At 41.8% G+C, this 25,947-nt stretch overlaps 1 protein-coding gene across 1 annotated transcript in view; it reads left to right on the top strand.

Moving 5' to 3' along the window:
- The window catches only part of MBD5 (methyl-CpG binding domain protein 5), a 129,615-nt gene that overhangs the window by 23,033 nt on the left and 80,635 nt on the right, over positions 1-25,947 (top strand). The gene's annotated exons all lie outside the window — the stretch shown is intronic.

The raw sequence follows: 25,947 nt of genomic DNA on the forward strand, positions 1-25,947 counted from the left end.
GTAAGTTTTCCTCAATGATCTGGAGGTGCTGGGGAGAGATTTTTTGTGGAATATTGGAGAGGGGGAACGTGGATTCTTTGCTGGAGTCACGTGCTTAATTAGACATTATGTAAATGATACTTTACATGACAAAAATAATCTTGGCTGAGTTCTGTGGTGGTGCCAGGGCTGCCTTGGCCACGGGAAGGTAAAAAATGGGAGGAGGGAAGGAGACACAAGTGGGCAGAGCTCTGTGAACAGAATTTCAACGCCAGCACTTGCTCATTCTCTCTTTTTAAACAGTGCAACATCCGTGCAGGAGTACATTTTAGCTTGAAAAGATCAATTTTGAACTCTTTTGGTTTTAAAGATAACCTTTCAAATGTGTGCCAGAGCAGCCTGGAGTTCCAGGAATACAAACAGAATCAGTGCTTCTGCCTCCAACCTCCCTGAATGGCAAAGCAGCAGCAGGAAAAAAAAATTGTAAGGTTGTTTTTTTGGGTTTGATTTTCTTTTTTTTTCCTTCAGGCAATGTGAACATTAAGACAAACATCTCGATTTTTATACTGTTTGGAAAAAATCTGTGAGTAGGAAGGGAAGCTTCACTTCTGAATATCCTTAGGTTGTTATTCTTTGCTGTAATTATTTTATGATACCTTCAGAGTACCTGATTTGGTTTTTATCTTTTGTGGTACTTTGGTTTTTATTTTATTTTTTTCTTTAAATGGATTCAAGGCTATATGTATTGCTGTAGCCTCATTGTACTTAAGAGGCAAAGAAAAAAATATGTCATTTGCCAAGTGGCAGCTGAGAGAGAGATTAAATAACTTGCTCAAGTCAGTGGCAGAGTTGGGATTAGAAATCTGTTCCTGCTGTGGTCTCTGAAAATAAGATTATGTTACTTGTGCCCTGAATTATAGTGAAATAAAAGAGATTTTAGAGCCTTCTGTGGTAGGCATGTCCTGTTGCCATTTGTCATGTCTGGGTGATAAATAGGAACCTGTAGATGAATTTAGTGGGAATTTTGAAATGGATTCAGGAATAGCAGGATTATACCCATGCTGCTTTGTGGGTTCATCATATTTTTAAATCCTGGATGAAATGTTAAATTCACATGTGAAATTACTTGGTCAGAGCTAAAATTACAACCAGAGGTTGGTCTGATAAAGGGCAGGGGTATTATGATTTTAGGTAATAATTAAGCACCATCGTTATGCACATCACTGTAGTCATGAGAGGAATTAACAGCAAAAAATAATAAGGGAAACTTCTGCTGCCCTTTAGCATTTTTGTGCTACAATAGAGTAAGGAAGGACAATTCAGGAGACATTTTTAATGACTGGGATCTAAGTCTAAGGAAAAGACTTTGAAAGCAGAATGTTTTTCATGGTTGTCGCTATGCTGTCTAAATAATACCAGGTATCAACAGAGCATGAAAAAAATGAGTCTCAAATAAGATTATTTAGCATCTCTAGAAATTAATGTTTTAGTGAAAACTTGTTTGGTGCTCAGGATACTGAATTAGACTGATTTTTTTATTTTAATGTCTTTTAAATTTTGGTCTTTGAGTGAAAGTAAATTTTGGTCTTTGAGTGAAAGTAAAATACTTTGAGTGAAAGTATAGATATGTACAACTCAGTTTAAAGATGAAAATGGGAAGTCAACAGTCTCAAAATCCAGGTTTGTCAAAAAAATTGGCCTATATATCCCTTCACTTTTCCAATGGACAGAGAATTGGTAATTTTTTAGTGGACTTTGAGTTTGTCAGAAGAGTGAATGGTGCTCAGGTGAAGAATTTGAGTCGGCCCAGGTTTGAGAGCTAATTATTATCTTACAGGAGATCATAAAACACAGCTGGGCTTTAAAAAGGAAAAAAACTTATATTTTTCTGCCCCTTCTTCAAATCTTCAGTGTCAGCCCATCCTTTACAAATATCCCTTATTTGTGTTTCCCCTGGACAGATAACTATCATGCAATCTTATCTTAGTGTGAGAACAGCTTTTCTCAAAAAACAAAAAATCAGAATTTGTCATCAGAATCCTCAGTGCCTGTGCCTCACCTGGAGGGCTCTGGATCCCTGACACATCTCCAGGACTTTTTGAGAGTTGTGGAGCCTCTGGAGAAGGATGGAAGTTCTTTCTCTTTGTTTTTTATTATTTGCAAACAGCTTTTCCTTTCTTTTTGGTGCTTCCTGATGCCAGTGGGCAGGAGGAGTGAATGTTGGGGTCTCAGAGGAATGACTGGGAGAGATAAACCTGCAAACCCCTTCCCAGCATTGGAAAGAAGAAGAGGAACGTGGTAGAAGAACAGAATCAGGATCATTTAGGTTGGAAAACAGGATCAGGATCACTTAGGTTGGAAAACAGAATCAGGATCATTTGGGCTGGAAAACAGAATCAGGATCATTTAGGCTGGACTCAGACCATGAAGTCCAACCATTCTTTTTCTTTGTTTTTTATTATTTGCAAACATCTTTTCCTTTCTTTTTGGTGCTTCCTGATGCCATGAGCAGGAGGAGCTCTCTCAGAGGAATGACTGGGAGAGATAACCCTGCAAATCCCTTCCCAGCACTAGGAAGGTGAGGAACATGGTAGAAGAACATAATCAGGATCGTTTAGGTTGAAAAACAGGATCAGGATGAATTAGGTTGGAAAACAGAATCAGGATCATATGGGCTGGACTCAGACCATTCGAGTCCAACCATTCTTTGTCTGTGTTTTTATTATTTGCAAACATCTTTTCCTTTCTTTTTGGTGCTTCCTGATGCCAGTGAGCAGGAGGAGCGAATGTTGCAGTCTCAGAGGAATAATTGGGAGAGAAAACCCTGCAAATCCCTTTCCAGTATTGGGAAGATGAGGAAGAACACAGTAAAAGAACCGAATCAGGATCATTTAGATTGGAAAACAGAATCAGGATCATTTGGGCTGGAAAACAGAATCAGGATCATTTAGGCTGGACTCAGACCATCAAGTCCAGTCATTCTTTCTCTTTGTTTTTTTATTATTTGCAAACATCTTTTCCTTTCTTTTTGGTGCTTCCTGATGCCAGTGGGCAGGAGGAGCTCTCTCAGAAGAATGACTGGGAGAGATAACCCTGCACATCCCTTCCCAGCATTGGGAAGAAGAGGAAGAACATGGTAGAAGAACAGAACCCGGATCATTTAGGTTGGAAAACAGAATCAGGATCATTTAGGCTGGACTCAGACCATGGAGTTCTACCATTCCCAGCCAAAGCCATCCAGTGCCGCATCCCCACGGTTTTTAAATCCCACCAGGGTTGGGGCCTCCACCAGTGCCCTGGGCTGCTGTGCCAGGGCTGGATTGCTTTCAGTGGAGTTATTTTTGCTGATTCCCATTGCTGCTGCCCCGTGTTGGGGTGGCTGTGGCAGGAGTGGGAGCTGCCTTGGAGCTCACATTCCCCTTTCCCTCGGCGCGTCATTAACAGCACCGGGGGGCTGCGAGCCCCCTGCCACGTTTGCGTGGCTAATTGAAAAGAGGAGGTGTGTTTGGAGCAGTCTGGCTGCACAAAACGAGTGTGGGAAAAGGTTGTGTGCTTGTTAAGGACGTGTTGGGATGCCAGGGGAGCATATGGTCCGTGGTGAAAGGTCCGGGGCGCGCGCGGCTCAGCCGCGTTCCCAGCGCTCTCGCTTCCTTCCCCTGCGCTCCCCTCCCGAGCCCACCCTCCGCATCTGTGCCTGCAGGAGTGACTGATGGCAGCCCTGAATAGAATGTGAAATTTATTCCTGTTGGGAGAGGGCTCGGGATTACAGGAGCTGAGCACAGGCAGAGGCTGCGAGCGACTCTCCCTGACGAGGGTTTGTGGTGGTGTAATTTCCAAGCGGCTCGGTGAAATTTCAGCCATGTAAATGATGTCTGACTCACGCTCGCAAGGATTCAGAGTCAGCTTTTAAAAGACACTTTTTGAAGTTTTCAGTGTTGCAGACACACGGCTGAGGCAAAGAGCAGAACATGGGAGCAATAAACAGAAGATCAGCAGGCTCGGAGATTTCTTGGCACTTGGATAACACCAATATAAATTTGCATTCCTTTATTTTGTTTTGCTTTTAAGTGGCCTTTGCGTGATATCTTTACTTTTCCCATTTATAATGAGGAAAAAATTGACTGCTATCAGAGCTGAGACTTGCCAAAAAGGGTGGGAGCTTATCACTTGTGAACTTGCAGAATGATTTTCTGTCATACTCCCTGTGTATCACAGGAGTTCATCATTGCAAGTATTGAAAATGTCACAGGAGAAATTTCATGTTTGATTTTGTAATTAGAGAAGTTCCAACATGATTTGTTTGGGGTTTGTTGGGGCGGATTTTTTTTTTTTTAGATGAAAGGAAGACGAGGCTCAGCGCTACGTGCAGTGCCTTGTTTGACATGAACAGCTCAGATTTGTCTTCCAGCTCTGCATAACTTTGTAAGGAACAAAGTGTCTAAGTCATAGAATTATTGTAGGATCATGGGATGGTTTGGGTTGGAAGGGATCTTAGAGATCATCTTGTTCCAGCCCCCTCCAGGGATACTTTCCACTATCCCAGGTTGTTCCAAGCCCTGTCCAGCCTGGCCTTGGACATTCCAGGGATGGGGCAGCCATGGGCAGGGACCTGTGCCAGGAATTCCCAGTGTCCCATCCATCCCTGCCCTCTGGCTCCTGTCCCTCCATCCCTTGTCCCCAGTCCCTCTCAGCTCTCCTGGAGCCCCTTCAGGCCCTGCCAGGGGCTCTGAGCTCTGCCCGGAGCCTTCCCTTCTCCAGGGGAACATTCCCAGCTCTCCCAGCCTGGCTCCAGAGGGGCTCCAGCCCTGCAGCAGCTCCATGGATCCCTCTGGGCTCTCTCCAGCAGCTCCAGGTCCCTCAGGACAGCCCAGAGCTGGAAGCTCATGGTTGTACCTGGGCTCCCAGCTGGTCCCTGCTGCGCTGGGGCAGCTCTGCAGGTGGGGTCTCACCTGAGGGCACACACAGTGACAGTCCCTGCCCTGCTCCTGCCTCAGCTGGAGCACAGCCCAGCAGCAGCTGCCTGCAGTTCCCAACCTGCAGCTGAGAGGATTTTCCCAACACCTTTGCCAGGCCTGACAGACACAGGAGGTGCCAAGGAGAGCTCAGGCTGCTTCAGCTGGGAGCTTCCAGGAGAACCCACTTCATCCTCCAGCAGCAAAACTCCAGAGCAGAGGAGCTCCCCATGACCAGAGCCTGTGTCCCCTATCCTGGGAAGACCTCTGAGCCCAGCAGGGACATCCCTGTGCCCAGCACCCCCCTGTGTGCCCCTGGCCATGCCAGGTGGCCCCTGGCCCTGGTGACAGAGCCCAGGCCGGGCTGGCAGCCCCGGGGGCCGTTTGGTGCCGCGGCAGCAGCTGTGAGCAGAAAGGGCCTCGCTCGGGGCCATCTGGTTTGTGGGGACGGGGGTGCTGGGGGCTGGCAGCTGGTGGCAGCTCAGGGATTAATGCACAGCGCAGCTTTCACTGAATTCTCTGAGAAGCAGCGTGGAGAAAAACACGGCTGAGCCTTAAAAGTGACTGACCTGCCCAGGCAGCCCTGGTAGAGCACACAGGGAAATGCTCATTTCGACTTCCTTTCGTGCCATCTTGAAGAATTTTACTGCTGAATTTAAGGATTTTAGTGCTAAATTTAAGGATTTTAATGTTGTATTTAGAGATTTTAATGCCATATTTAGGCATTTTAATGCCATATTTAAGGATTTTAATACCATATTCAAGATTTCCCAGCGCTCGAACTTCTTCTCTAACTTAGCGTTCAGGACTTTGGCTAAGATGGCTCATTCTTGTTTTATATATTTTATATATATATATAAAATATATATATTTATATAAAATATATATTATATATTTTTATATAATAATGGATATTATATAAATATAGTGGTGGATTTAAAAAAAAAAGGAAAAACTAAGAATATCCTGAACTATGTGTTTGTAGTCAGCAATTGAGGAAATTGAGGAAAAACACTGAATTGAGAAAAAAACCCTTTTTTTTTCCTGATTTAAGAAACCAAACTACTACAGGTGAAAATATGTAGTAAAAAATGTTACACAATTAAGTGTGTAGCCCAAACAGTTATTTTTGTAGTTCTCTTTATCACTGATGATAAAGCATCATTAAAAATGGCTTTTTTTTCCCCTTCCATTTTGAGGCCACTCATCTTTCTATGCAGCTTTAATTGGGCAGCTCTAAAAGGGATGTGGGAATTTAGTATGGGAAATTGAAATGGGATCCTGTTTAGATTGAGTACAATTGGAACAGCTCTCAGAATTTAGAAAGCTTTTTTTCCTCTAATTAAGGGATAGATGATAAGTCAACATTCCCTAAAAAAAACCCCATCAGCTCTTCATGGAGGCAGCAGTTGTGGGACCAATACCAATTGAATGGTGTCTGGGATGGACCTCAAGTCTGAAACCAGATTTTTTCTATGATTTAAATTTTCAACCAACAGGATGGAGTAAAATAAAAATTACAGGGAGAGAGGAACAAAACACCCCCCAGTGGCATTGAGATGTTTTTTACTGTCATTTTTGCCCATGGTAAATGTAGAGACCCCACCCATCTCTGTGATGTGGTCCATAGCTGTGGAGCACAGGTTGAGTGATGGTTTTTGGGTTTTCACCTCCTCATTGTCCAGCAGGGAGTCCAGGATCGCTGTTGGGAAGGTGCTGCTGCAACCCAAAGGCAACAGCAGCAAAAATAATGTGCAAAAAATGATGTGCAGCCACTGGCCCTTCTTATCTTGAATTCTTCTTCCAGCTTCTCCCCAGCAAGCTTGGGCAAATTAAAATGGGGCATTTTCCAGGACTCCCTGATGATTTAATCCAACCTGTTGGGATCCACCTTCACAGGATGAGGATCCATCCCAGCTCAGGGCAGACAGCCCAGTCAGCACTCAGCAGGCCAAGAGAGATTTAGCCTACAGATATCACCTCAGTTCTGCTGCTCAACTGTCTGTTAAAAGTAATTAAAACACTCAGTGATAGAAGAAAAATCTGTGATTAAAATCCTAGGGTTTCATCCAGCCATCTCCAAGGCAGAGCCACTCGTGTCCTTCCATTGCCTCCTATAAAATCCTGTTCATTTGGGAGCAGGGAGTTCTGGACAGTGGTTGAGTTTTGACCCATAGTGTTGTGAGGGATAATTTTAGCTTCATCCTTTCCTAGATAAAAAATAAACTTTGAGATTTTGATGAAGGTTGCTCTGGTTCATAGAGCTGAATGATTTTAATTATGGTTTAATATCAAAATAAACGGTACATGATGCATCTGCATAAACATTTCCATTTTTATAGATCTGAATCAGTGTTTGGTGTCTAAAGTCAATGTGCCCTTAACTCCTCACATGGGATGACATTTGAAAAGTGGCAATGTTAGAGGATGTTGGAGCAATCTCATAAAAGGTGGGTGTTGGCCTCTCCTTCCAAGGAACGAGGGGGAATGGTCTTAAGTTGGTCCAGGGGAAGTTTAGGTTGGATAGTGAGGAGAATTCCTTCATGGAAGGGGTTGTCCAGCCCCATCCCTAGATTTAAAACCATGTGGATGTGGCACTTGGGGACATGGGGCAGTGGTGGCAGTGGTTGGACTGGATGATCTTTGAGCTCTTTTCCAACCCAAATAATTCTGGGATTATGCTCTCATGGCTTGGTCCATACTTTAAAAAATTATCAAAGCTCACAGAGCAAACAGGGAAACCCAACCCTTTCACTGCCAACTTTTGTATTCCAAACATTTGTGTTTGAAAGTTAAACTGAGTTTTGTGTTGATGGAATTGAAGGTGTGGTGGCGCAGAGCAGAGAATGTCCAGGGCAGCATCCTGCAAACTGACACCGTGTCTCAGTAGCTTTTGAAAAGAATTCCTGCAGAATGGAAATGAGGTTTTGCCAATCACAAATAGATTGCCAGATTTCAAATATTTGCTTAGAAGAAATCTAAGTTAATTTCATTAAATTTTTCATTGGCTAAAGTCAAGAATTCTTGGTTAACTGAAACATTTTTAGATTAATTTTTGAATTCTGCAATGTAATACTCTTTAGACACAAAGTAATTCCCAATATTGCATTATCTTTGCTGTTGGGCTACAGTGTGCTGATACAAATGAGTATATTCAGGTGTGAGAGGTTGCATTTAAATGAAGCACAATTTAAATCAAGTCCATCTGCTCTGGCTCTAGATTGACCTTCTCTCTCCCTTTATTTATCCCTCCACAAGTAAATGATGCCATGTGAGATTCCTGACAGATCCTTCAGAAACTCACCAGCAAATAAGGAATATTTGCTGAATATTACTATTATTAATCCTGAAATTTTTTTTAATGAAAATTTTCATATTTTTCTAAACAACTGCAGATTCTCAAGCTGCCTAGTTCAGGAATTCTGAGATGGTTTTGTGCAGGAAAAGGCTGAACTGGGAACAGTTGATGAGTGAGATTCTCCAGTGTCCTTCTGGAGGTGCCATTCCCAGCTGGGTGTTCCCTTTGTGCAGGGCTGGGTGAGGAGCTCAGCCTGGTTGGAGCTGTGATCATTAACCCCTCTGGCAGCCCTGATGTCTCCATGGGATCCCAACCATGGAATCTCCGGTGGCATCGCGGCCGCCCCGATGCGTTTGTGTCATCAGAGGGTCCCCAGTGGAAGCATCTCCACAACATCAAATTCCTCCTGTCCCATGAGCCATTCCTGGGGCTCTGCTGCATCCTTTGGGTGTCTCCTGCTGGAATGTCCATGGGGTGTGACCCAAGGATGGAACTCTCTGGAATGGTGGCAGAATAAATAATCTTATTTGATTTTCTTTTTGGTGCTTCCCGATGTCAGTGAGCAGGAGGAGCGAATGTTGTAGTCTCAGAGGAATGGCTGGGAGAGATAACCCTGCAAACCCCTTCCCAGAATTGGGAAGAAGAGGAAGAACATGGTAGAAGAACAGGATCAGGATCATTTAGGTTGGAAAACAGGATCAGGATCATTTAGGCTGCACTCAGACCATGGAGTCCAACCATTCCCAGCCAAAGCCACCAAGTGCCGTATCCCCACGGCTCCTGTCCCATGAGCCATTCCTGGGGCTCTGCTGCATCCTTTGGGTGTCTCCTGCTGGAATGTCCATGGGACCCAAGGATGGAACTCTCTGGAAGGGCAGCAGAAGTTGCGCGTTGTCATCTCTCGATGTTCTCCTTAAAGAAACTCCTTCCTGTGAGGTTGTTTGTCCCTGGAGCTCGTGGTTTGGAATTTCCTTAGTTCTTCTGAAGAACAATTCTGAGTTTTCAGCAGCTTTTTAGCAGCTGATGGATGACATGAATGATTGCTCAGGATTTAGGGAATGTTTGCCTTTTTTCTGGTGTTCCCTTTCCTGCCTCACCTGTTCTTGCAGCATTTTATGGAACTGCTTTGCTCACTTTGCTACAGTTTCTTCTTACTTAAAGCCCATTTTTGAGATACCTACAGAGAATCTGCTTTTAGTCTTTGGACCTTTTGTAAATATTCTAAATAGTTACTTTGTCTAGACTTGTAACTCATTTGGGTTTCTACTCTCAACTCAATATCCCTGCTAGATAATCTTTTTTGTTGCCTCTTTGTAACTTTTTCCTCATTTATTCAATGTCCTGCTCTCACTTTGTGCCCAAAGCCTTGACGTTGAACGCACTTGGCAATTTTTTCAACACTTCAGTTATTTTTACCTATTTTTTATATACCAATAAATATCTATTGTCTATATTTCCATTTATTTGCATGCACAAATTTACAATCTCCATATTCACATATTTTAAACAACCCTAAGATATATAATCACTCAAAATAGTAAATAATGCAATTATCAGTCCCCATAATTGCCCTAAAAGTTGTCACAAATAATTTCTTTGTCATCTTTAGACTTTATGGGCTCTAATTTATGTCTATACCAGACCTTACCTTAGGTTTACTACTCATGTTGATTTTGAATGCTCATGGAAAGGGAATTTCTTTTCCCAAATGCAGCAGCAGTTCGTGACTTCTTCAGCAAAGAAAACCCCAAAAAGAGGGATCGTGGAAATACTAAGTTTAAAATAGTCCCTGTGGGATCTAAACTTCATGTTGACTTTTCTCTGTTGTGCTTTGGGAATTTTTTTTTGTCCTCCTTAAAGGCTGTTGGAGTTTAACTGAGGACACAGTCCAGAATTTAAAATTTAGTGGGTCAAATACACTGAGGTTAAAGATTATGACTTCATCTCAAATCATGCTTTGAGTGAAACTTTGCAGAAGAATACTTTTGCCACACAAATATTTTACTTGAGTTGAATATTTTTTATGCTTCATACTTATACAATTGTAAAATTTAGATTGAACATTGTGTCCTGTTTGTTGCTCAGTTTCAGTGAGAGCCCAGTGCCTGTTTGATCCAAGCTTGCCCACAGTTCCATGGAAGGAAATAAATGTGCAGGAGTAGGGATGGAGCACATCTCAGCTTTTCCACCTGTGGCACAGCTGGGTCAGTGAGGGAAGATGAAAGCCAGAAGATCAAATCAGTTTGGGCAGGAGAGCTGGAGGTGCAGGAGGTCAGGAGGTTCCTCATGGGAGCAATTATTACCAGGCTAAAATGAGGGAGGTGTGTTTTTAGTTTGTAATATTCTTATTGACATAAATAAGAAAATAAGGGATGAGGAGAACTCACATTAATGGAGGGAATACAGAGGGGAAGATTATTGTGGTTTAATTTGGGGAATAAAGAAATTTCAGGAGCCCAAACTCTGGTCAGAGGGAAGAGATGGATTTGGGGCTGCAGAGCAAAGCTTGAAGAGGGAGGTGAGGGGGCGAAAAGTCAAAAAAATAAATTAATAAGACTTCAATTTTTAAAGATAAAAATCTGTCTCATGTTGTTGGGCTTTGTGTCTGGCACCTTCCACTATCCCAAGTTCTCCAAACCCTGTCCAGCCTGGCCTTGGACTCTTCCAGGGATGGGGAATCCACAACCACTCTGGGCAAGTCACTGAGGAAATACCTGATGGAAAAGGTTGGGAAAGGAGCTTGGGGGGGATTCAGAGAGCCTGGGTTATTCAGGGAGCCTGGAGTGGGTTATTCAGGGAGCCTGGAGTGGGTTATTCAGGAGCCTGGAGTGGGTTATTCAGGGAGCCTGGGGTGGGTTATTCAGGGAGCCTGGAGTGGGTTATTCAGGAGCCTGGAGTGGGTTATTCAGGGAGCCGGGAGTGGGTTATTCAAGAGCCTGGGTTATTCAGGGAGCCTGGGGTGGGTTATTCAGGAGCCTGGGGTGGGTTATTCAGGAGCCTGGAGTGGGTTATTCAGGGAGCCTGGGGGGGATTCAGGGAGCCTGGGGTGGGTTATTCAGGAGCCTGGAGTGGGTTATTCAGGAGCCTGGAGTGGGTTATTCAGGGAGCCTGGGGTGGGTTATTCAGGAGCCTGGGGTGGGTTATTCACGAGCCTGGAGTGGGTTATTCAGGAGCCTGGAGTGGGTTATTCAAGGAGCCTGGAGTGGGTTATTCAAGGAGCCTGGGGGGGATTCAGGGAGCCTGGGGTAGGTTATTCAGGAGCCTGGAGTGGGTTATTCAGGGAGCCTGGAGTGGGTTATTCAGGAGCCTGGAGTGGGTGTTTCAGGAGCCTGGAGTGGGTTATTCAGGAGCCTGGGTTATTCAGGAGCCTGGAGTGGGTTATTCAGGAGCCTGGGTTATTCAGGAGACTGGGGTGGGTTATTCAGGGAGCCTGGAGTGGGTTATTCAGGAGCCTGGGGTGGGTTATTCAGGAGCCTGGAGTGGGTTATTCAGGAGCCTGGGGTGGATTATTCAGGAGCCTGGGGTGGGTTATTCAGGAGCCTGGAGTGGGTTATTCAGGAGCCTGGAGTGGGTTATTCAGGGAGCCTGGAGTGGGTTATTCAGGGAGCCTGGGGTGGGTTATTCAGGAGCCTGGGTTATTCAGGAGCCTGGGGTGGGTTATTTAGGAGCCTGGAGTGGGTTATTCAGGGAGCCTGGGGTGGGTTATTCAGGAGCCTGGAGTGGGTGTTTCAGGAGCCTGGAGTGGGTTATTCAGGAGCCTGGGTTATTCAGGAGCCTGGGTTATTCAGGAGCCTGGAGTGGGTTATTCAGGAGCCTGGGTTATTCAGGAGCCTGGGGTGGGTTATTCAGGGAGCCTGGAGTGGGTTATTCAGGAGCCTGGGGTGGATTATTCAGGAGCCTGGGGTGGGTTATTCAGGAGCCTGGAGTGGGTTATTCAGGAGCCTGGGGTGGGTTATTCGGGAGCCTGGAGTGGGTTATTCAGGGAGCCTGCAGTGGGCTCAGTGCATGCTGGGGATGTGGAAGGAGGCAGCTGAGAGCAGCCAGGGAGACAGAGCAGAGATTTCCATCTTGGAGCTATTTTAGACTCCCTTGTTTTCCACGGGGAATTCCCATTCAGCAAGGAACAGTGCCATTCTTGTGGAGTAATTCAGTGAATCTTTGTGATAGAATCTTCCTTTAGAAACTTGTTAAACTGCAGAAAATACTCCAGGAATTATCCATCTCCTCAAAACTTTTAAAAATAAATGGATGTTGCAGAGAAGGGGAATTGTCCAGGTAGCACAAAGTTAACCCAGGAAGCAACTTTGCCTTCTAACCACATTAACCCCAAAGATGATGATGATTAAATTACAGCATTATTTATACTAAGTGATAGAATTCCTAAGAAATCCATGGAATCTGTGCCTTTTCCTAGCAGAAAGCAGTGACTCAACAACAAACTGACACTGTGACCTCAGCTGCCTAAAAGGACTCAACTCGCTTTGAAAAATATTTCCTTATGTTACAAAAGGAAGAAGGAAAATCTTGCTGAGGTATTAAGATTTGTTGGCAGTATCTCTTGCTCCTACAGTAGGCACAATTCAGAATATCTCAGGCCTTGACAACCAAGAAATGAAAAGTTATGGGACAAGAAAATCCAGATTTAAATCTTCCCCTGCTGAGCTGGCAGTTTGGCTGAAAATTGTTTGCATGCTAAGGTGGAGTTGCTGTGAGCAGGGGAAGGAGCAGTTGAAATGTCTAAATGGAGCTGTTGATTGGATTTAAGGAGATTTATTAAACTCCCCCTGCTCACCTCATGGACAGACTTTCTGCATGTTTATGTTTCATTTCCATGGTAAGTGGGGCCCGTTTTCTGTCAGGAAGATGAATGTGAGGGAGAGGTGTGGGTTTGGTGACACTCAGGGTACAGAGCTGCTTGTCATCCAGGGAGGGGCAATCACAAATTGCATTTCTTCCTGCAGGGTGTGGAGGAGGCAGGGACAGACCTGTCCTGGAGGTGCTCAGGGAGAGGCATGGGACAAAATGAGATTCCAGTTAGGCACAGGGAACATAAAAACTCTGCAGAAGATGTAAAATTGGTGTTTTTGTAGAATGTGAGACTGGATTGATAATGGCTTGCTCAAGGTGGACCTCCCTGCAGCAGGAGGTTGGGCAGGAGCCCTCCAGAGCTCCTTTCCAGCTGTGCATTCTGTCATCCCTGCCCATAGGAAATGAGATTTTCCATGGAATAAAGGAGTCACGAGGCTGTGGGGCAGGAGATCAGCACAGGGGGGTTGCTCTGGCCTGGGATCACTCCAGGGTTTACAGGGCCCCACCTCTGTCCTGCCTTTTGGCCTCGGTGTGTTAGCAAAATTAATTCAGGTTATATTAGTACAGCAAGAAAACAGGTGTAAGGCTCAGCTCCTGGTGAGGAGCAGGGCAGGAACAGGAGTGAAAATACACAAATCTGTGAAAATGCAAAAATCTGGGATCAGTTTCTAATCTATCATAAAGTTACATTTACTCTGTGCTAATTATTTTTTTCTTCATCTGACCATTGGATTTCTTGCCACCACACTGGTTTTGGATGGCAGGATTATCTGCAAACGCATAAACATTTATCTAGGTTGATTTCCTATGAAACCTTATCGTTCTGTATTAACTTTACACTGCAAAAAACATTTTAGACTTTCTGTGAAGAGGATTTTGAGATGAGATTTTTGTCCTGCTGATCTCCAATCTATATTTTCATATCTGATTATTCAGTGTCTATTCCTGCTTCCATTACTTGCTGTTCACAGGCTACCAAAATCAGAGATTTCAGGAAATACCTGGGTTTTTTCACAATTTCAGTACCAGAGGCTCATAGATCACAGGGTGAGTGCTGGACACACAAATATCCCATTTTAGGAGCTCAGTGCAGTGCCCTGGGAGGGATGTAACTGGTTTATGACTTATGGCCGTGTCTGCATGGACACTCACTCCAAGGGATTCCAGCCACATGATTTAGGATTCCTACTTCAGGGCTAAAATGCTGCTTTGCCTTATTTCTCAAAGCCACCTGAATGTGCTTTGTCTGGTCTCTTAAGGAATAATGGCATGGAAAGAGGAGGGGAGGGGAATTGCAGGACAAGGTTTAACAGCCTCCGTGGATCTGACATTGTAAACAGGGGGAGATATCAGGGAAATGCTCAGGCTGGAGAGCTGGAAATAAAGAGTGAAATGGAGAAAGGGAAGATTAAGACTAAATGTCATGGGAGAGCATTCAGCTGCACTCATGGCTTTTTAGGTGATTCTTCCAAGGAAGGCAAGGAGAAAACCCTTTTGGGACAAAGGCCCTTCTTTTTTCTTTTTTTCTTTTATTTGCTTTTTCATTTTTTCCTATTTCTTTCCTTCAGCTTAACCACTCAGTGTAAAAGAATCTCATCTGGGTATACAAAAGAATGCATCACATTTTTGAGGCGTGGCTGTGGATGTCAGCATCCCTGGGGTTGCTGTGCTGATGCCACTGAGCCAGTGGGGCTCTGGGGGTGTTGGACCTGCAGGAGCTCCAGGCTGGGGAGTTCCACAGGTATTGGTGCCTGGGGGACGTGTACAAATCACAAATGGGTCAGGAATGCTGAGGAACACATCTCAAGCTGTTTTATTTTTTAGTATCCTCTCATGACGTGGTGATGACAATGGGAAGGTGCCAGCACTCACATCCCAGGCTGCAGACAGAGAACTCAATGTTACAACTTACTCTAAAATTGTTTTTACCAATCACACAAAGGAAAAGCACATTGACAGTAGTTCTATTTAACTTAGAGTTCTGTTTTTGCTTGTATTAAGTATTGTTGTATTACAACAAGTTGTGAAAGTCTAGTGAGCTTAAAGGGCATAACTTACATTTGATAGCAATTACAAGTTATTGTTCGAAAAAGTCTCGCTGGTTTTAAGGTCTTAAGTCAAAATTTTAAAAGGATTGAATTGTGGGAGAATGAGGAATAGAAAAAATGTGATGGATTTGTAAGCCTTAAAAGGTTTGTAAACCTTTAAATACAATACACAAACCTCCATTAATTTGTAGTTCTGTTTTTGCCTGTATTAAGTCTTGTACAGTTGTACAATTTTAATGTTGTGAAAGTCTAGTGAGTTTAAAGGGCACAAATTCTGTTTGATAGCAATTACAAGTTATTGTCTGAAAAAAGTCTCACTGGTTTTAAGGTCTTAAGTCAAAATTTCAAAATGACTGAATTGTGGGAGTATGAGGAATATAAAAGATGTGATGGATTTGTAAACCTTAAAAATACAATACACAAACCTCCATTGACTTGTAGTTCTGTTTTTGCTTGCATTAAGTATTGTACAATTGTACAATTTTAATGTTGTGAAAGTCTAGTGAGTTTAAAGGACATAAGTTCTGTTTGATAGCAATTACAAGTTATTGTTCAAAAAACTCTCACTAGTTTTAAGGTCTTAAGTTAAAATTTCAAAATGACTGAATTGTGAGAGAATGAGGAATATGAAAGATGTGAGGGATTTGTAAACCTTAAAAGATTTGTAAACCTTTAAAGATTTCTAAACCTTAAAATACAATACACAAACCTCCATTATTAAGCTTAGAACTTATTGATATTTTGCCGAATATACTTTTCTGTAGCTTAGAGTTATTCTAAACAAATGTTAATACACAGACCAGTTTTCTAGTTGTCTTTACCTTTCTATTTCTTATATAATTTTTCTGTTAACAAATCATATGTTTAAGACTTAGCTCTAATCACGGTTCTGCTGTCTCTAAAGCTCTTACAGCTTTCTGAAAACTCTCTGATTTTAAATATTCCCACTCACAGGGAGGGATCTTAAATCCCACCCCATGCCATGGACACCTCCCACCGTTCCAGATTGCTCCAAGCCCATCCAGCCTGGCCTTGGCACTGCCAGGGATGCAGGGGCAGCCCCAGCCGCTCTGGGCACCTGTGCCAGGCCCTGCCCACCCTCCCGGGGAGGATTGATGTTCCAGAGTAAAGAATGCTGCTGGTTAATTCCCCATGGTAAAGAATTGTATTTATAGTGAAGAAATCTTTATTGTAGTGAAGAATTTCCTTCACTGATTTCAGTGGGACTTTGTAGGAACAGAGAGATTGGGGTAGTTCAGGGTTTAGTTTTAGATAAGTTGGGAAACATAAGAGTAGAAACTAAGCTGGGGTTGAGATGAAGAGAGGAAGATGGGAAGAAATGAAGCTTTTATATTTGTTTTTAATGCCTGTAAATGCTGATGCTTTATTTACCATGAGAAGGACCTGGATGACAACTCCAGCAGTGGAATTAATTAATTTGAGATTAGAATCATTCTGTAGGAGCAAAAAGAAGGTGTGTATTTATGGGTATATTTATTTACACCCAAACTTAAACTTTTAAATGGGTCAAATAGCTGAAAGTTTTGAACAATAACATTATTTTGACATGGATACTCCTTGGCTAAATTTTTGATGCCTTTCCTTGAAAACTTGTAGTATTATCTCAAAATTCTTGCAGATCAAAATTGCTTTGGTGTTTAAATGAGGAGTTAAGCTGGCCACACCTCCCTGAAAAGGATAATTTGGCTTTTTCTCCAGCAGCCAGACTGTTGGACAGAGTTCTGCCCACTTCCTCTTGCCCATTTATTCCCTCTCCACATCTCCTCTTTTTGTGGTGGTAAAAGATAAAAGAGATTTTTGTGTGTTTTTATTGGGAGGGATGATTTACATGGATTCTATAAAATCTCCAATAAGTTCAGGTTTTGGGGGAAGTTGTTTGTTTTGCATTTTTCTTTTTCCTACATGTACATTTCCAGTCTTCTACCTATCCCAAATAACCATTAGAAGCTAAAAGATTTTAAAACTAGAAGAACTTTGAAGAAACTTTTAAATTTAAACCACAATTTTATCTTTGGGCTCAAACTCCACCTTGCTGTCCTGAGATGTTTTATGGCAGTGCAGACACTCCAGATTTCCTTTTCTTGGAGAGCAGGCTGTGTTATCCATTAATTCCATAACCCAGCACTCACCCAAGCAGCTTTTCCACAAAAGAGGCAAAGTGGGAAGAGGCAAAAACTGGGAAGAGGCAAAAATCAGACAAATGCCCTGATCCATGAGGATCCTGAGGGAGCGAGGCCAGCACAGCCCTGCTGGTTCCTCCTGGTGACACAAACAGGGATGTGACAATTGTTGCTCTCCAGGGAAAAGCTGGAAAAATTAACAATGTCATTTTCTCCCCCCCAAAATAATTCCAGCCCTCATTTCAGGCAGGCAAGAGGGATTGTGCTGTTTTCTGCTGCTGCTTGAATTGTCCATGGGCTGTTGTGGAGATGCCTCAGTGGTGGTGGTGCCTCTCTGAGCCCCCAGAGGAGCAGGCAGTTCTCCTGCAGGGTTTTCTTTTTACTGAAGATAAGATGGAAAGAGTAATGATGGAGACAAAAGTGATGAGGGCAGGAATATCAGAAGGAATGGCAGAGTAAAGGCAGAGCTTTGAATGTGCCTTAAACAGGGATTGGTGCCACTGGGAATCCTGGTGGCTTCCTGAGCTTTGGAAAGCTCAGATTGCTGGGAAAGAAAATATGAAGTCCACCGGAATCATGTTTTTCCTTATTTTAATAAAAAATAAAGAGGGGCAAAAACCTATTTAGACTTTTTCTTTAATGTGCCTAAACCCTCTGCTTCTCCAGCAGGCAGCAGAGTGAGCTGTGAGGAAATGGGATTTTATCTTTATTTCACAAGGAAGGAATATGGGCATGGCTTCAAATAAATTTGCTATTAAGAAAAAGTCCATGATTGCATTTGAGGAGTGTTGTGAAGTTTCCAGGAGTGATTTGCAGGGGCTGATCTGTATGGGCTGCACATGCAGCTGAAAAGGGAGATAAATTCCTTTCTGCTAGTAACACAATCATCTCTCAAGGTATTTTTTGTTCAATTAGATTGGTGTAACTAAAGTGCTCCTGATGTCATTTGTGGATGCTCCTAAATCATCAGCTAAAGAGCAGCTGATCTAAGTTTGGCCAAAGGAAGGAATGAAGTTTTGCAAGATTATATTCCTTGTCTCTGATTTTAATCAATCAGAATTTGATATTTGTGTACGGGCTTGTTTTAAAAGCATTGTCATTATGGCACTGCTATAAATCTGATGTTAATGGAGAAGGAAAAATATTAAATGTGACCCAGACTTTAAACTTAAATATTCAGTGGCTGTTCCTTACAAAATGAGAATGAAGGGAGTAACAGGTCTGTGTGAATGTAGGCCTGGAAAAGTGGGATACATGGATTAAAAACATTTTAATCTTACATTAAGTCTTTTCCTAGATTTCAGTTTGATGCTGAACATGCCCTGATATATAAAGAAGTATTCCTCTGTTAAATCTTGGGGGATTTGGAGGCACTTATGAATTAATTTGTTTCCAGGAGTTCCATCAAAAGAGAAATCCTTTGTAAAACTGCAGGTGTTAAAATACACACCAAAAAACATTTCTTGCTCTGGGAAATTAGACACAGTTCTTACTGAATATTGAAATTAAAATGCAGAAAAGACCCCTGAATCTTATTAATTATTACTCTCAGATTTCAGAGAAATACTTTTCTAGAATTACTTTCAGGTTTATTCCCTTAAAAATAAACAAGATATTTGTGATTTCATGGAAACGCTTCCAATGACACCAAAATTTATTGTTTAAACATTGATAGCAATAAAATAAATTAAAATCTCCAGGAGAGGGAGCAGAGCAGGGGCAGCCCCAGCCATGGCAGTGCCCAAAACCAGGCAGAAACTGCTTGAAACGTGGTGTAAAACTCTGCATTTTGTGCTGAATAATTATAATTCAGTGAAAAGAACAGGAAAATACTGTTGAATGGAAATTGTCATAAGATCAGCCAATTAACACAATTTTTCTGTTGCATTTGATTGCCTTTTCTGTCCTTGGAAGAAGCCAGAAAATAAACCAAGAGATGTATCTGAAGAGATGCATTTTTTATTTTGGCTGCGTAACTACGGATTGATACATTCATAAATTTACAACATTTTGGGCTTCTGAATGTTTCTAATTTCATTTTGGAGGAGAAGAATATTTCTTCAAACAACTGAGGCTCAACACTGCCATTTCTTTTTTCGTGTTGAAAAGGAAGTCTCTGAAGAGATGTCAGTGTTTTATCTGCAGTGAAGTGTCCTCTTTTCAGGTTTTGATTCCATGTCGTCATTGCTGGTACCCAGTGTTGGAAAGCACAGGAGCATTAATTATTTTATAATAGTAAATGTCAGTGTGCAGTTGTCTCAAAACCCACCAAAACCAGAACTTTTAGCCCAACTTGCACCATCACTGCAGCTTTTAACCACATTTCCTGCTAGGAAATAACCATCCAGGAATGAAAGCTTTGCCTCCACAGTTGTTTAATTCATCCCCTTCAGTTTTGAGCTCTAAGTTTAGCAAAATGGGAGTGTGGCATCAGTTGCCTGTGCAGATTTGTTGCAGACACAGCCTGCCCTGGAGGCAGCGAACGCTGTCAGGGTGACAGCCACTGCCACAAACCAGAGGGGAATATTTTTGGAACCATCCAAACAGCAGAGGAAGAACATCCTGTTACAAACACACTGATACTAGCATGGCTGCAAAAATGTTATTCTCTTTTCTTCCTCAAACGCACAAAAAAATAAACAACAAGGGAGTGTTCTCACCCTTCCATTCATTTCTCTGGGTTTCACATTTTTGGGAGAAGCCTGGCTCTTGGAGCTGACAGGAATTTTGTGTTTCCCTTCCAAGTGTGTCACCAGCATAGCAGGGATCTGAGGAGGTCACCAAAACTCCGTGTGCCACCAGGGTTTTGTGGGAGTGGAGTGAGGCTCTGTCACCTCCACATGACTGGGGAGGAGAATTACTCTGGGGAGGAGAATTACTCTGGGGAGGAGAATTACTTTTGGGAGGAGAATTACTCTGGAGAGGAGAATTACTCTTGGGAGGAGAATTACTCTGGAGAGGAGAATTACTCTGGGAGGACAATTTACTCTGGGAGGACAATTTACTCTGGGGAGGAGAATTTACTCTGGGGAGGAGAATTACTTTTGGGAGGGTATTTTTGGATACAGAAGATGTTTGGGTGAGCAGCACTGGAGATGCAAAGGGGTTTTTTTTTATACCTAGAAATTATAAAAAGCCAAAATCCTTTTTTTTTATTTTTAATTTGGAGCTTGTTGAGTTTGCTGCTGTGTCCCTGAGGGGTGAGGGACGTGTGAGTGGTCACTCGGTGGTTATTTTAATGAGGCTGAGTGCAGAGAGCACTTGGGTGAAATATGAGTAAATCTCATTACTCTGACGGTGCTTGCCTGACTACAAAGAAAGTTTATATTTAGTAAACTACTCACTCCTGTGACCTAGTTTGCCGGGGATGATCATTTTCGTAGCGTGGCACTGAGCTGACTTTTCCCTGTTCAATTTCCATCAATGGGGGATTCTTCCATCTCTGCATTTCTCAGAGCAAGGAGGAGTCTGGGAAGTGAGATCAATCCAGGAACTCCTTCCCAAAATCCCACCCAAAGTGGCAGCCATTCCCTGGCTCCTGTCCCTCCATCCCTGTCCCAAATCCCTCTCCAGCTCTCCTGGAGCCCCTTTAGGTACTAGAAGGGTTCTGAGCTCTCCTGGAGCCTTCCCTTCTCCAGGGGAACATTCCCAACTCTCCCATTCCATGTGCTCCTTACTCTGTTCAGCTTTAAACAGAGATCAGCTGCTCAAAAAGCATTTAGGAGTGATGCAGAAAGGAAGGAAATTGGGATATTCATGTTTGGAAGATAAATGGGATTTCTTTCTAATGGCTCCTGTCCCTCCATCCCTTGTCCCCAGTCCCTCTGCAGCTCTCCTGGAGCCCCTTTAGGTCCTGGAAGGGCTCTGAGCTCTGCCTGGAGCCTTCCCTTCTCCTTTCTTCACCCCCAGCCCTCCATCACATGTGCTGCTTACTCTGTTCAGCTTTAAACAGAGATCAGCTCAAAAACCATTTAGGAGTGATGCAGAAAGGAAGGAAATGGAGATATCCATGTGTGGAAGATAAATGGGATTTCTTTCTAATGGAGTTTGTGTCTTGTTGAAGGCAGTGGCCGCCATTCCCTGGCTCCTGTCCCCCCATCCCTGTCCCAAATCCCTCTCCTGCTCTCCTGGAGCCCCTTCAGGCCCTGGAAGGGCTCTGTGAACTGTCTTGGATCCTTCCTTTCTCCAGGGGAACATCCCCAGCTCTTCCAGCCCATGTGCTGCTTACTCTGTTCAGCTTCAAAGAGAAATCAGCTGCTCAAAAAGCATTTAGGAGTGATGCAGAAAGGAAGGAAATGGAGATATTCATGTTTGGAAGATAAATGGGATTTCCTTCTAATGGCTCCTGTCCCTCCATCCCTGTCCCCAGCCCCTCTGCAGCTCTCCTGGAGCCCCTTTAGGTCCTGGAAGGGCTCTGAGCTCTCCTGGAGCCTTCCCTTCTCCAGGGGAACATTCCCATTCCATGTGCCCCTTACTCTGTTCAGCTTTAAACAGAGATCAGCTGCTCAAAAAGCATTTAGGAGTGATGCAGAAAGGAAGGAAATTGGGATATTCACGTTTGGAAGATAAATGGGATTTCTTTCTAATGGAGTTTGTGTCTTGTTGAAGGCTGGGGGATTTATTTCTTCCAGAAATATTTTGGTTCTCAGAAAGTTTGGTAGCGCTGGGATTTTGCCTGTAGTAAAAAAGAAAGTATCTGTTGTCTATTTACATGGAGAAAACAAAATTTTTTAAATTCTATATACTTACGTACGTATAATACTTATTTAGTATTATTTTGTGAGTTACACTTTTTTTTATTCTACATACTTATGTGCATATAATACCTATATATAATATGTGAGTTAGACATTTTTTAATACTTATATGTAATATGTGAGTTGGGCTTAAATTTATATGTGAAATTTTGGTAGTGCTGGGATTTTGCCTGAAGTAGAAAATTAAGTATCTGTTGTCTGTATACGTGGAGAAAACACATTTTTAAAAATTCTATGCACTTATACACATGTAATACTTACATGTAATATGTGAGTTAGACTTAAATATTAAATTTAATATATAAATTAGTAAATATATAAATATATATTGAGATGTATATATTTATATATATTTAATATATAAATTATATCTGTTGTCTATTTACAAGGAGAAAAGACATTTTTTTATTCTATACACTTATATACATATAATACTTATATATAATATGTGAGTTAGACATTTTTTTATTCTATATACTTATGTACATATAATACATATAATATGTCAGTTAGACTTAAATTTATTTATTAAATTTTGGTAGCACTGGGATTTTTCCTGTAGTAAAAATAAAATATCTGATTTCTATTTACATGGAGAAAACACATTTTTTTATTCTATATGCATATGTGCATATAATAATTAAACATAATATGTGAGTTAGACTTAGGTGGGATTTTGCCTGTAGTAGAAAATGAAGTATCTGTTGTCTGTTTACATGGAGAAAAAACATTTTTTTAAATTCTATATACTTATGTGCATATAATAGTTAAATATTATATGTGAGTTAGACTTAAATATTAAATTTATATATAAAATTTTGGTAGTGCTGGGATTTTGCTGTAGTAGAATGTTGTGTATTTACATGGAGAAAACACATTTTTTATTCTATATACTTATGTACATTGAATACTTACATATAATATGTAAGTTAGACTTAAATACTAAATTTATATATTAAATTTTGGTAGCACTGGGATTTTGCCTGTAGTAAAAATTAAAGTATCTGTTGTCTGTATACAGGGAGAAAACACATTTTTTATTCTATATACTCATGTACATATAATACTTAAACATTATATCTGAGTTAGACATTTTTATTCTATATACCTATGTACATATAATACTTAAATATAACATGTGAGTTACACTTAAGTATTAAATTTATATATTGAATTTTAGTAGCGCTGGGATTTTGCCTGTAGTAGAAAATAAACTATCTGTTGTCTATTTACATGGAGAAAACACATTTTTTTATTCTATATACTCATAGAATAAAATAGATATAATAATAATATATTATTATTATTATTAATATAATATATATAATACATATAATATGTGAGTTAGACTTAAATATTAAATTTATATATAAAATTTTGGTAGTGCTGGGATTTTGCTGTAGTAGAATGTTGTGTATTTACATGGAGAAAACACATTTTGTCTATTTACATGGAGAAAACACATTTTTTTATTCTATGTTCTTATGTACATATAATACTAACATATAATATGTGAGTTAGACTTAAATATGAAATATAGAGGCAAGTATCAAGTGTAGAGTACAGCACAGCACCCCCAATCTGCCCTTTACCAGAATACCATGAAATTTGTAAGATTAAAATTAAAATCCTACTTTCAGTTAAAATATCTTCTTGTTTCTAAAGTAATTAGGAAATTCCGTTCTCTTGGTGCCAGTAAATGGTAACTAACAGTGAAGAGCAGCGTGGAATTCTTCCTCAGGACAGTCCTGGAGCAGCCTCATGTGCCAGGTGATCTCATCTCTGACCAAACAATCTGACCTGCTTTATTTATTTCTCATTTCAGAGAAAGATTGGGGCAGCCTTTTCAGCCTGGCTGTGGAGTAAAAACGGGAACCACTGGTGTTTTGCTGCTGGTGCTCCTCCAGGGCTGCCCTTGGAGCTGAGCTGGGTTCTGAGCCCTGAGCAGAATCCAGCCCTGCCCATTGCTGCCTGCGCCTGCTCCCGTCCTGCTCCTCCTCAGGTGTGAAAATACAGAGATCCCTTCAGTGCTTTCCAATCTGCTGCTCCTTTGCATTTCCCACTGCAAAAAGAAAAAAGGAAATCTTTTCCTAACTGTGTGTGCAGATATTGTGTTATGCATCGAAAATTCTGCTGTTTCCTGCCTGCATTTATCGTGCTGTGGAATCATTTTCATGTGACTGGAAGGATTTTTTTTTGTCACAAACAAGAAAAACACCTCCCAGAGGCAACGACTGATGGAAATTGCAGAGGCTTTGGAGTGTTTCTGTGGTGGTGCATCCCAAATATTCCCTTATCTGACAGAAAATGATGTGAGATTTTGCACCTGTCTGAGCTGATGGGTTTCTTTTCGTTCCTAAACATCTCTGGGAAGCTCAGGCGTGTTTGTCACCCTGAGATTGAAGAATTCTCATGGAATCCTGGAATGGGTTGGGTTGGAAAGGGCTTTAAATCCCACCCAGTGCCACCCCTGCCATGGCAGGGACATTTCCACTGTCCCAGGTTGCTCCAAACCCTGTCCAGCCTGGCCTTGGACATTCCAGGGATCCAGGGGCAACCCCAGCTTCTCCATTCCAGCCCCTCTCCACCCTCCCAACCAGGAATTTCTAAATGAATTTTGATTTAGTAATGAATTTTTGAACATTTAATAATTCTTGTCACGTAATCAGACAGTTGAGCTTCTTCAAAGTTGTTGCATGGGAATAAATGAACAAAAATTTATAGGAAGTTTGATATCTCAGAAGATACTAAATGCTGAGTTGTATCTAAAGAAATGTTTTGTCCCCGGTCCAGGAAGAAATTTCAAAAAAAAAAAAAAAAAGAGAAATCAAAACAGTTTCTTCCATTTGAGCAGAGACATATGTTTGGTGGGTTGGCACCAGACTAGGATGCAGAATCCTGTAGAACCAACTCTTCATACTCTGGGATATTTAGAGCAACAACATTCAAAATAAAGTGCTGGAGAACAGAAGAAAAAGAGAAAAATTTAAAAAAAGAAGAACAGGGAGCACCTGAAGAGCAGCACAAAGGAATTCCAGGGTGTCCAGGGTCCACTGGGATCTGTTGGAGCACCCTGGGACAGTGGAGGTGCCCCTGCCCATGGCAGGGGTGGCACTGGATGGGCTTTGAGGTCCCTTCCAACCCAAACCATCCTGGGATTCCCTGTCTTCATTTGTGTATCAAATATCTTAGAGGAGTCAACACCATAAATCACAGAAAACATTTAATTCCATCCATAAATTCCCATTAATTGGAGGCGAGATCATAGTGACTCCTCCTGGTCTTGGGGTGATGGTCATAAAATCATATTTAAAAAAAAAAATGAAGCTCTGGGGTGTCATTCAGCCAAATGAACAAGTCCCAAGAAATTCAGCAGATTTCCCTTGAAAGATGTGGTTAAACACAGAAGAAATTTCTTCCCAGTGCTGTGATGCTCCAAGCCCTTGGAGAAGGCTTAGAGGTTTTGAGAACAAAATTAATGATACCCTTACAATTATTGCAGTTGTTCTGTTTGAGAGTGATGATTAAATCTGATCAGAAATAACATCTGCAGTGGGAGCAGAGTTTAAATATCTGGATTGTGGCTGTGCAGTTCACAAAGAAAACAGAAAATATCATCTATTAACACAAAAGGCAACGTGAGAATGATTTACTTGTCAGTGGAAAAAAATAAAATACAGATCTTTTCATGGCAATGGAAAAAATGTGGGGAGATTAAGAACTGAATGGGAAGTTTGAAGCACAGTTGATAGAAAACCTCAGCACCAAATTATGTGAACAAAGTCACTTAAAGGGAAGACTCAGAACCACTTTGGAGACTGCAAACAAAATCTGTTTAAAGTGGCACAATGAAACATTTCATCATCATCCCAGAGCTGCTCCGTGTTGTGTGTTCTTCCTTTAAAATGCCATTTTTCACTCCAATTCTCAATCCATTTCCCAGTTTTATGCATGTGGGCTTTC

This window comes from Melozone crissalis, unplaced genomic scaffold (assembly GCF_028551555.1).
Source record: "Melozone crissalis strain CALT ecotype California unplaced genomic scaffold, PUWL_Pcris_2 ptg000023l_1, whole genome shotgun sequence".
NCBI lineage: Eukaryota > Metazoa > Chordata > Aves > Passeriformes > Passerellidae > Melozone > Melozone crissalis.